General features: G+C 45.0%; 1 protein-coding gene across 4 annotated transcripts in view; it reads left to right on the top strand.

The window, feature by feature from the left end:
- Nucleotides 1-4,219: 4,219 nt before the first annotated feature.
- Nucleotides 4,220-11,051, top strand: part of ATP13A3 (ATPase 13A3) — a 77,315-nt gene continuing 70,483 nt past the window's right edge. For all 4 annotated transcript variants that reach the window (XM_061166846.1, XM_061166848.1, XM_061166847.1 and 1 more), the window contains exon 1: nucleotides 4,220-4,364. The gene's annotated coding sequence lies outside the window, so the exon portion shown is untranslated. The remainder of the gene's footprint in view (nucleotides 4,365-11,051) is intronic.

Raw genomic sequence — 11,051 nt, 5'->3', positions numbered from 1 at the left:
GAAGAAGGGCAAGAGTTGAGTTTTGGATGAGGGAATTGATGAGGTACTAGTGAGATGTTACGTGACATATGGCTCATGGACATATGGCCCAGGGATTCTGAAGTGAGACCTGGGCTACAGATTTATATAACATATAATTATGTTATAAATGTACATACAGATGATAGCTATCACCATGGTGTTTGATATCATTTGGGGGAGCAAATATGGATAAGTGCTGTTATCCTTTTGGGGGGTTCCAGATAACTTTGAAAAGCTGATAGAAGCTATACTTCTTCCGTTAAAAGTATTTGTTTTCATTCAAGTTTAAGGAATTTACAGACCTCCTGAAGCCCACCCACAAGTTTTGTAAGGTCCATAGATGACAAAACCAAAGCAAACCAAAACAAAGACCAAAATCCAACAACAACCCAAACAGACTGTACAGACAGAAAAACGGGCCCTGGATTGAGCCTTGGGGAGCAGCACCATTTAGAGGTGAGACAGAGGCAGTAGCCACAAGAGTCTGAAATGATACACACAAAGAGGGTGGAGGAAATTCCAAAGAGACATCAAAACAGAGAAAAGTGTTTCAAGAATGGGAGATAAAGTTGCTGAGAGGGCTGAGAGATAAAGACTGAAAAGTATCCACTGGAGTTGGCAATAGCAGTGACCTTTGGGAGGCCCAGGACTATACTTAGAAAGGTTAGAGCTCTTAGAAGGAGGCACTGTCTGCCCCTCTGCAAAAAGGTGAGTGAGGGAGATACTCCATGCACGTGTGGGTTAATGCATAGATTTGTGGGTGTTCCCTCTTGATGGTCTACTTTTTTTTTTTTTCAATGAACTAGAAAGGTAAAATGATGGTAAGAGGGGAAGACAATCGAGAATAAGGGTGGAAAGTGACGTGAGAGCTTACCAAATGACTGAGTGACTAATCACATGCACACATGGAGGACTGTTACCTATTTGGAGTTGTGATTGAAGGTTGGGTCTTAAGGAATGAGGAGGATTAGAGGGAAGGGCTGGGCTCAGCATGAACAGAGGTCCAGCTCCAGAATTATCCTGGGCCAAGAACCAGTCAGCCTTCCAGAACATTTCAAGGCTCGCTCCACTCCCTTTCTCTTCATCTTTGGCTTCTCCTTTCCTGGCTTGTCTTTCCCCTTGACCTGTAAACATGCTCAAGCTTTTCCCAGTGACTCAGCAGCTCCTCCCATCAGTGTTCAAATTCTCTTCTTTCCATACCCAGAACATCTGTAACAGAAAACTGTTTGAAATATTCAATTGCCCTTTTTCTTCCTATAACTTTTTCTTGTTTGGTTGTGTGTTGCCTTACTTTGGGGACGTTGGCTGCTTCTTGAAGTCTGGACCTCTCTGTGGTCTTTTAAAGGCATGAGTGCATCGACAAGTTCCTGTTGGGTTCCTCTGAGATACATGCAACAGCAAGACACCAGGGGGAACTCCTGCAGGATTTTAGATACGTTTGTGTTTTAGATAGTTCACTCTGGAGGCTGAGTGGAGGATGAATTTGTCTGAAGAGAATGTTAGGAGGTTACTGTAATAGTTCAGGCTGGAAAGGATGACTGGAATGTTTGCCAGTGGAAATGGGGGTAGAGATTTGAGGTTTATTAGGGAGGTGAAATAGAAATGACTAGATGATTGGTTAAGACAAGGGGCTGAATCAATAATGACTTACACTTGGACTTTTCTAATGGTTCAGTGGGTAAGACTTTGCCTTCCACCGCAGGGGGAAGAGTCGGGATGGGTGGGCAGGTTCCATCACTGGTCAGGGAACTAAGATCCCGCATGCCCTGCTGCAAGGCCAAAATAAAATAAAAACACTCACATTCATTCTCAACTGTCTAATTCTGATGGCTGTGGATGCTGGTGCCAACAGCTGAGGGAGGGGCTGCTTTGAACGCAGAGGGCAAGTTTAGTTTTAGACAAGCTGAGTTGGAGGTGCCCCTATGATACCTAGATAGAGCTTCCTGGCAGACAGTTGGATATTTGGGTCTAACTCTTGTGGAAGAGGTCTGGGCTGCAATTGCTGATTGGGTAATTGCAACTGTGAGGTTGGAGTTCATCTCCTAAGAGTGGAATAAGAAGAACTGTGGGTTTGGAGTCTTGCATATAAGGTGGAGATTCACAACTAGTGGCACATAAGGATGCCACCCAAGGAGGCAGAGGCCTTATTTACTGAGATGTGAGAACTGGAAGAGTATACTCTTCTGCAAACCAAGAGAATGTTGAGATTCCAGAAGGTGGGGGTCATCTGAATTGTCATATGTAGCAGAGGGACCCAGAAAGAGAATGCCTGCAGGGTGCCTACTAAGATTTGGGAGAATGCAAGGCAGGGATTCTCTTGCCCAGGCAGGGTGAGGAAGGGTGTGTGTTGGGGAGAAGAGGGGAAGCTAGAATGCCCAGTGCTGAGAAATGAGGAAGTGGAGACAGCAGAGAGACCACTGTTTAAGAGGTCATGAGAGGGAGAGAAGCCCTTGGAAGCTAACTGGAGAAGGGCACTTAGAGCGGAGGTTGAGCACCATAGTTTTGTTTTTAGGAGCTAAGCTTGTTTAAAGGCCAAGGGAAAACAGCGAGGATCCAAGCAGCTGCAAGAGGTGAGGAAGGAAGGTTTACGGGCTCAACCCCACCAAGACAGCTTCTTACAGTATGCCCAGCAACTACCACACTCCTTATCTCATTTACTCATTTGAGGGAGGAAACAGACGGTGAGACTGATCCCATGGGCTGGAGAGAGGGCTGTAGATCCATCTGGGTACCGTGTGTGCCCACGCCACGAGAAAGTGCGCGTAAACTGTCCCACTCCACGTCACGTAGGGGCCCAGGAGCAGCGTGTTCCTGGCTCCCCGTGAGGCGACATCGATGCTACGAGTGTGTGCTGTCTCAGATGAGGTGTCACCACGTGTCGCGGATCAAGGGTAGCAACCCCCGACTCGTAGTATCATGTGCCAGGAACCAGAGCCTGAAAGCTCCCGAGGGCGGTGCACCAGAGGTCGGGAGTCTCTTCCTTACTTCCGCCCCTGCAGATGGGAGTTCTGTTGGCCGCGAGGTGAATGACACTACAGTGATGGCGGGGCCTAAAAGGCGCGGGCGAGAGTCTCAGGGCGGAAAGATGGCCGGAGCCCGAGGCAGCAGGTGGCTGAGCGCGCTCCGTGTGCGCGTTGCCCAAGGGACGCCGCGAAACCGAACTCGCCATTTGTTACCCGGCCGGAAGATTAGTTCATCTCTGTGCCCCGAGATAAACCTTCTACTAGGGGAAGTATTTAATTTGCATCCAGCGCTGTCGGAAGAAAATCCCTACCCCTGGAGGAGGTGTAGTGGGCGCGTGGGAGCTTTCTCTTGGGTACGCCTTCCAGTCATCTTCCCAAGGCTGGGCACCGCTGAGCTGGTTGTTAAATGCGATCTATAGTTTTTGGTTTCTGCAAGGGCGAGTGTAATGTTAAGGAACTGCGAGCCGAGCCAGGATCTTACCTCCTCTCCATCATTGTTGTACAAGCTACCTCTGTGACCTTGACTCTGGGCAAGTCAGGCTAGGCCCCTCACTACAACTCGGTTTCCCTGTTCATAAAATGAGGATTTGGACTGTAATCTGGTCTTTGCACGGCGGTCAGGATGGCAAATACCACGTCCTCCCACCAAAAAAAAAAAAAAAAAAAAAAGCCGTCCTGCGTTAGTAACACCTCCCCAACAGACAGCCCCTCTGCAGCGCTCTTCCTCCCTCTTTCTCTTTGGCTCCAGCCTGGGGAAGAGGGGCTCAAGGAGAAGATGTGGGCGGGGCCCGGCCTTCGCCCCGCCCACTCCGGCACCGCCCCTCCCGACGTACCCTCTGCGCCCCTCCGCCTTCGGCGCTGGATGAGGCAAGCACGTGACCTCACATCCGGCGCGGGAGTCCCGAGCTAGCAGCGCGCGCTCTCCTGTTCGCCCGCTGGCTCTCCCCGCAGCGTGATCCAGGCGCCACCGCTGAGGGGAGGGGGGTTCGCTCCGTCGCTGGAGGCGAGAGGCAGTTTCGGAGTGCAGAACGCCCCCCTCCCCTGCCTACCTCCCCCTGTCGTCTGCCCTTGTTCTCGCCCTGCTCCGGCTGCACGCAGCCGCCGCGGACGCAGAGGAGGAGAGCGCGGACGCCCTAGCGCCCGGCTCGGCCCGGGCCCCGCCGCGGCGCCTCCCTCCCCTCACCCGGAGCCGCAGCGCGCGGCGGCGGCGGCTCCTCGGGCTCGAGAGATCCGCTGCCGCCGGCGCCGGCCGAGGGCGATGGGGCTGGGCTGAGGTGAAGCGGCGGCGGCGGCTACAGCGGCGAGCCCGGCCCCGGCCCCACACGGCCTTTTGGCAGCTCCGGACGGGAGGCCGCCCGGGAGACGGCGCGGGGGCGCCAGGTGAGTGGCCGTAGCTTCCCCGAGACGGCGGAGGGCAGGGTGAACGGGGCGTGGAGCGGGTGGTGGTGGTGATGTGGGAGGTTGGAAGAGGGGAGTGGTATTGTTGGGGGTGGCGGGCCCCAGGTGAGCTCGGGGTCGGCCTCCCCGGGCCGGAATTGGGCATCTTTTTTCGGGGAAGGTCTATGTAGGGTGAGGAGGGGAGCTCTAAGACTGCTGATTGTCTGGGACAGGTGAGGCGAGAAGAAGGGCTCCACGTTGTGGGTGTGAAGGCCTGGTTGGGACACGCCGCTAGTTGGGGAGGCAAGTGTGTTGGGGTTTGGGAGTGAGATGGTGAGGTGGTTCAACGCTTTTAGAAAGTCCTGGAGATGGTGAGATCGAAGGTAGCAGTATTGGCAGGGAGCTTGATGGGTTTGCTCGTGTGCTCACTGAGGAATCTTGAGTTCGTCCTAAGCCACGGAGTAGTAGCCTTGCCAGTCATCGCATTAAGCCGAGTGAGGCCCAGAGAGGAAAAGTGACATAACAACTTGCCCAAGGCCTTTCACTTCGACTCTAGAAACACCTAGGGCCCTTTCCTCCAGTACTTCCGTGACCTCTCTCTTTATAGCTTTTCCTTCTCCCCATGTCTTCCACATTCTGGTGGATGTGTGACCTGGTTTTTTCTTTTTCTTCTGCGGGCGCGGGGAACCGAGGGAATCTGATTTTGTTGTGGTTGTTCAGTCACCAAGTCGTGTCCGAGACTTTGCGACCCCATAGACTGCGGCACTCCGGGCCTCCGTGTCCTTCACCGTCTCGGAGTTTGCCCAAATTCATGTCCATTGTATGGGTGATGCCATCCAACAATCTCATCCTCTGTCGCCCTCTTCTTCTGCCTTCTATCCCAGCGTCAGGATCTTTCCCAATGAGTCGGCTCTTCACATCAGGTGACCAAACTGTTGGAGCTTCTTCAGCATCGGTCCTTATAATGAGGATTCAGGGTTGATTCCTTTTAGGATTGACTGGTTTGATCTCCTTGTTGTCCAAGGGACTTTCAAGAGTTTTCCAGCACCACCAGTGATTGGGGATTGACAATAATTCAGAGCTTCCGAATTTGGAAAGCTTTTGTAACAGGTGTTTATCGTTCCTTTCCCCATAGCTCTGACAGAAACATCCTTGGATCTTAGTGTCTGGACATAGATCTTGGTGTCTGGATCTTGGTGTCTGGACACCATTAGATCAGGTGAGGGTGAGACAGCTAAGTGAGATTTTTGAACATTAGAACAACAAAGCCTGTTTTTGATCAGAGAATTGGGTAAGAAAAATGTTGATCCTGGTTGCTTTGAATCCTAAGTAGTGCAGTTATAATAAAGTTATTAAGTAGCAATTTCTTTTGAAAATAAAGTTGACAGTGTTTGACTCCGTGTCCAATTATGTAGTAAGAGGGGTGAGTTCTTTGTCCAGGAAGTGTTATTTGGGGTAGCTCTGGTTATTAAAATTATCATACTGTTACTTTGCTTAACTTCCCTGTTCTTCTTTTTCTTTCTTTTTTTATTAACAAAGGAGAATACTAGTACTTACATCACAGTTTTGAGGACTAGCTGAGAGCATATGTAAAGGAAATAGTAAATAGTTTTTTTCCCCCTTCCATTCCATATACTGCATCTGGCTATGCTTGTTTAGTATGGTGGTTTTGTAACCACTGTGAGTATAAAGTTTCAAGACGTGAATATACTTTATTGCTAAAATTGATGGCAATCCTAGGAAGTGGGTAGTGATGAGTGATATGGGGTGTCCTGTGGAATTTTGTCTTTCTTTTGTAACTTTTCCCACTGGTCTAGGTGATGGTGGAAATGGGAACTTCATCCCTGTGAATGACAATGAGAATTGTAATTTCTAAAATCTTAGGAGACAGAAATAGAATTTTGTAATGATATTGATTACTTGGTTCATTTAAAGCTGGTTTCTGTTCACTGGTATACTGGGTAACCTAAGCGGGAGACCTTGTGAATGCATCTTAAGTTGAATAGGAGTTAGCAGCTTATCACTTACTGAAAACAACATTCTTAAAACAACTGTCAGTGGTATGCTAAAGGAACATAGTCTAATGTCTGAGATCTACTTGACACATATTCAGAAGGTTTGTTCCAGTGATGGAATGTGTTCTGAATGTGCTAGATAGGTCATCTGGTTCAATCTGGATCTAAGAGTTAGCTGATGAGATTTAGTCTTTGGTTTTGGAACATAGTTTTTCTGTGTGAAATGAAGACCACTGGTTTTTTGGAGAGAGTAAATCTGTAGTTATCAAAACTGTATTCTAATTGACCCACTTAACTAGTCCAGGTAATGTGCAAGGAAATTATAGCGTCTTTAATCTTCATTTGTTGAGAGTAGAGGAATAAGAGAGGATCAGAATTGGGCCACATATTTTAACATTCAGGTTAAAAAGTAAAAGGTTCTAGGCTTTTTAATCTGGGGAAAAGTCAGTATCATTTATAAGGTAGAATATGTTGAATTAATGGTGACCTGAAAGTTGTTCAGTCGTGTCCGACTCTTTGCGACCCCATGGACTATATAGTCCATGGAATTCTCTAGGCCAGAATACTGCAGTGGGTAGCCTTTCCCTTCTCCAGGGGGTCTTCCCAGGGATCGAATCCAGGTCTCTCACATCGCAGGCAGATTCTTTACCAGCTGAGCCACAAGGGAAGCCACAAGGGAAATTAATGGTAACTAGTAATTATAAAATTGAGATAAAAATATTTGTATTAGTAAGATTAAACATAGAGGCAATGTGAAATGTCATGAATAAATGGTAATTGGAAGAAACGATCTCTGTTACAATGGTGAGTTGAAATGATGTTTTGATCTTCAGTAAGAAAGGAAAAACGTGGAATGAAGGAAAGGGAGAGTTGGCCAGGTGTCAAATGTCTGAGAGTGAGGAAAGTTGAGGATGAGGAATGCTGAAGAGTTTCCATAGACCAACTGTCCTGTTTCCTAACACCAGACCTCATGATACCTAAACCCAAAGGCTTGTATTGGGGCCTTTGCTAGATGAGATGGTAAGTCATTAACTCATAACAAACTTAGAGACTGTCCAAATTTAAAAAGAACTTATGTACCATAAGGTGTCTCCACAAGGGAAGAGTTCTTACAGATTTATGAAAATTTAGCTGCCCAGAGGCACATGTCTTTGAAGTTACAGGTGAAATGCATCTTTCACCCCTTCTATCACCAAAGGCCACTAAAACTAGTATGAACTGAGAATGCAGGAAGGAGTAGTACTCTGTGTTTGAAGTCTTTTTTTTTTTTTTTGCATGTGACCTGAGATGAGTGAAGTAAGTTGTAATCAATCTCTTAATCAAAATTTCTGTCTACTTAACCCTTTCACTTACTTGCTGTGGATCTTGTTTTTAAACAATCTGTTGAGGGAATTCCCTGGCAGTCCAGTGTTTAGGACTCTGTGCTTCCACTGCCAGGGGCCTGGGTTCAGTCCCACAAGCCATGCCCCCCGCAACCCCCCACCTCCCCCAGAAAAAAAAAGCCATTGACAGTCAGATACTAGTTAGGTTAGAAATAAAATTTCCAAGAACAGTGAGTTAGAGTAGAATTTCATGATTATATGATGTGAAACTTGCTGATGTCTATATAATCTTTCTCAAAAATTTTAAATAAAAATATTTCTCACCATTGCTGGTAGCGAAGTGAAGAACTGTTCTACCTTAGCACACTTGATTAATTGATTCTTACTTAGTTTTTCTTATTTTTTTCACAAAAGATTTATGAGTTGGACATTGAAATAAGGAGGTATGAGATTGGAAAATAATAATGTTGAACAGTCAAAGGTTATTTAAATTAGTCCCTTCTTTTTATAGAAAAGGAAACTGATGTCTGGAGAGGTAAGTGACCGCGTGTTGGTAAAGGAGAAGCTTTCTGTTGGTTGGGTCTTCTTTTCACCTTGTCTTTAGTTTGTACTGTGTAGTAATGGCACATCTCAAAGCTTGGTGGATGTTTGTGGGTTTGTTTTTTCCCTCTGTTGAGAACCAGCTTTAAAGGATTGCTTTTGATCATTTGGCAGACTTCTATTACCTTTTGTTTATTTTAAAGTAAGTCATGGAACAGCTCTCACATGTGTTTAGTATGGCTTCTTTACAGCATCCTATTGCTCTCTTTTTCCCACTTGTGAAGTAGGATGAAAAATACATTGGTAGCTTACTCTGCTATATAAAAGACAAATGTTTGGATCTTCTTTCTGCTCTAAAGACCTGAGTAAAATGAAATCCAGTTTTATGTAGGAGCTTTGGACTTAAATTCTCATCTAAGGTAAAATCCTGTGTAGTCAAAATTACCCGTGAAAAAGGGGTTTAGGAAGGCACCAGTTTGAAAACTGGTTAACCGACGTACTGTTTTTCAGTTCTCACAAGCTAGTGTTTTCCCCAGCTGTTAGTACAGGTGACTTTTTTTCTGGAGTCGTAATCTCGACGGGTGACTGGACTTTGGATCGACTGAGGAACAGCAGTCAGTCTCAATTGCGTGCTCACTCTGGGACGAGGATGTGAGGGCAAGCATCCTACCACCGTTATTTAGAGTATTTTTCTCTCTTGTTTTTCTTTTTTTCTTGCAGCACAGATAATTGGATTGATGTAATTAAATCCATGTGTGATGTGATTCTACAGTGTGAATAATACAGAAAGAAATTAGGTGTTTTAGAAAATCTATTTCCCTCGGGTTATACTAGGTGTTTTATACCACACACTAGCATAATTAAGGGCTAAGGAATAAAGTTGGGATTACTGGGGCACTGTTGGCACTTTTTGTAGTTTTAGGTGGATATTCAGCTGCTTTCAGTGTTTTTAAGAGTGAATGTCACCTTACTAGGAGCAAGATTTGCATTGTATTAAAACAACTATAAGTTGTTAATGTTTTCCATGAAGCTTAAAGTATTTGAACTTAATATCACTCTGGTGGTAGCACAGTAAGAAGACCCCATTCTTTAAAGAAATGTCATGGTGTCTGAAGATTTAACAGTCATATGCCCCAGTAGAGGGCATGGTATATTGGTTAAAATGTGACCTCAGAACCTTACACACATAAGAGATTTTGAATTCCAGCCTCGTCACTTAACTACCTCTGTACTTAAGTAGTTTTTAGTTTCTTCATTTGCTGAATGGAGGTATTAAAACCTAGAGAGTTCTGAGGGTAAGAGGCCCAGTAATTGGTAAATTACTATTGTTAGTTTATTGACTTCCCTGGTGGCTTAGACGGTAAAGTGTCTGCCTACAATGTGAGAGACCCGGGTTCGATCCCTGGGTCAGGAAGATCCTCTGGAGAAGGAAATGGCAACCCACTCCAGTACTCTTGCCTGGAAAATCCCATGGACGGAGCAGCCTGGTAGTCTGCAATCCATGGGGTCGCAAAAGAGTCGGACACGACTGTAAACTTGCAACTTGCACTATTGTTAGTTTAATAATGTTTAACATAATCAAAACAAGTCGTACCATGTGTGTCTCTGTGTGTGTGTGTGATGAGAGAGTGTGTGGATTGTGATTGAGGATTGCTTGTTTCAACTAGAGTAGCAGGCCATAATGACATACTGTTCAATTCAGGCTGTTAATAGGAAAAATACCATGATTTGGCATCTTTGGTAGCAACATCCTAAAAAGTGTTAATTTCATGTGTCTCTAGTATACATTTGATGTATATTGTTACTGGGTGTGTCTTCAGACTAGTCCCTGCCCTGCCACTCCTCCCGCCCCCCCCCCCCCTTCTCTGTATTACTGTTAACCTGTTGTTTCTCTCTCTGGCTACATTTGTAAAATTTATTTTATTCTATTTTATTTTTTTTCTGGCTACATTTATAAAATTTAAAAATATGTTTAATTATGTTTTCTTAATAGGATTTTATGTTCCCTTATTTAGAAATTCTGATTAGTGAAATATGTCTTCATCTTTTCCTTAAAAAGAGGGCTTGACATTTGTTTCATTTCTGTGGCCTTTGGATTGATTTCTTTAAAATGTGAGTCACTGGTTCTTCTTGGACCAAATATTTTTTCCTTTCTATTTTTATTATATCCCCAAGCACCAGAGGTGAAGTTCTTACTTGTCTGCTAATTATCATAATATAATTCAGTTTACTAAGTAAAATGTAAAGTACTACAGGCAGGTGATCTAAGTAGCACTTAATTACTTGAAAGACTAACCTAGCAAATTCTTAGTTAAAATAGATTTTTATCTTATCTATTTGTTATTTACTTATTTTTATTTATTTAATCTATTTTTATCTGACTTCTTTTGATGTGAAAATATACTTGTTATGATCCATGGGTGTTTTCAGTTCAGTTTTTAGTGAGAAGAATAGAAAAACTGTTTAATTTTGTCAGGTTCAAAAGCATCTTAATGTGTTTTCCCCCAAATCCTTTTTCTGCATCCCATAGTGAATGACCTTTCTGCATGTTCTTTTAAAAGTTGTGGCAGTTATCAGTTACTATAATGCATAAGAGTTGTGATTTTATAGGCAGTAAGGAAGGAGGCTGGGTTAGGGCTTCTTAGTTGAGCCCTGAGATTGTGTTAGCATATCTAGCTGTTGGATACTCTGTTAGATCCTGTGGGTGCCCAGCACAGAACTGAACGTTGGGTATACACTGAGAAGTGAGTCTGCCTTCTTGGAGGTACACAGCCTAGCAAGGGAGCTCAGAACTGCTGCACTGCACCCCATTT

This window comes from Dama dama, chromosome 19, assembly GCF_033118175.1.
Source record: "Dama dama isolate Ldn47 chromosome 19, ASM3311817v1, whole genome shotgun sequence".
In the NCBI taxonomy this organism is placed as follows: Eukaryota; Metazoa; Chordata; class Mammalia; order Artiodactyla; family Cervidae; genus Dama; species Dama dama.
This window is presented reverse-complemented; position numbering and strand designations above follow the sequence as displayed.